The 926-nt window shown below is 54.1% G+C and overlaps 1 non-coding gene across 1 annotated transcript; it reads left to right on the top strand.

The window, feature by feature from the left end:
- Window positions 1-393: 393 nt before the first annotated feature.
- On the top strand, window positions 394-466 carry TRNAK-CUU (transfer RNA lysine (anticodon CUU)). Its single transcript has one exon. It is a non-coding gene; the product is annotated as a tRNA-Lys (tRNA).
- The last annotated feature ends 460 nt before the right edge of the window (window positions 467-926 follow it).

The following is a 926-nucleotide window of genomic DNA, read 5'->3' as shown; positions in this document are numbered from 1 at the left end:
GACCGGGCAAGGTGGACAGCTGCTCAATTTCCTCAGTCTCCAAAGCAGCAATACCAAAAGCCCACCGGTACCCTTTTGGGTCTTTGAAGTACCCTCTCTTGAGGTAGTCTATGCCGAGGATGCATGGAGCCTCTGGACCAGTCACAATAGGGTGCTTTTGCCATTCCCTCCCAGTCAGGCTGATTTCAGCCTCCAGCACAGTCAACTCTTGGGATCCTCCTGTCACTCCAGAAATATAGATGGTTTCCACCCCTTAACAGCTTGATGGCATCAGGGTACACTGTGCACCGGTATCTACTAGAGCCTTATACTTCTGTGGGACTGATGTGCCAGGCCATCTGATCCACACAGTCCAGTAAATCCGATTGTCCCCTACCTCCACCTGACTGGCTAGCCTGGCTAGCTCAGTCGGTAGAGCATGGGACTCTTAATCCCAGGGTCGTGGGTTCGAGCCCCACGTTGGTCGCCAAAAAGAACTGTCGTGGTTTAAACGCAGTCAGGCAACTTGTTTACTCACTTCCAGTGAGTGGTGCCGGGCTGACAACAATCGAGGCCCCCCCCCCCCCCCCACCGGGGCTCTCCCCTTCCCCTCTCCCGGAGGAACAGGGAGGAGGATCGAAAGAGTGCAACTCCTACGGGTTAAGACAAGAACAGTCCAGCAACCACTGTACAACACAAATCACCACCACTACCACCAACGACAACAATGATAAGAGAAAATAACAAGGGAAGAGAATACAATATCACCGGCCAAGAAATTAGTCCCACCCGGAAGTCCTTTTCGTTCCGGGTAACTCCCAGTTACCTCCCACCCCGGCCATGACGTGCTGTGGTATGGAATACCTCCTTGACTAGCCTGGGTCAGGCGCCCTGTCTCTGCTTCCTCCTGGCTTCCTCTCCTCCCTGGCAGAGCATGAGCCTCGCAA

The sequence above is a fragment of the Pezoporus flaviventris genome, unplaced genomic scaffold (assembly GCF_033815535.1).
Source record: "Pezoporus flaviventris isolate CSIRO_AGI_PZ_B2104156 unplaced genomic scaffold, CSIRO_AGI_Pfla_v1 ptg000007l, whole genome shotgun sequence".
Lineage (NCBI taxonomy): Eukaryota > Metazoa > Chordata > Aves > Psittaciformes > Psittacidae > Pezoporus > Pezoporus flaviventris.
This window is presented reverse-complemented; position numbering and strand designations above follow the sequence as displayed.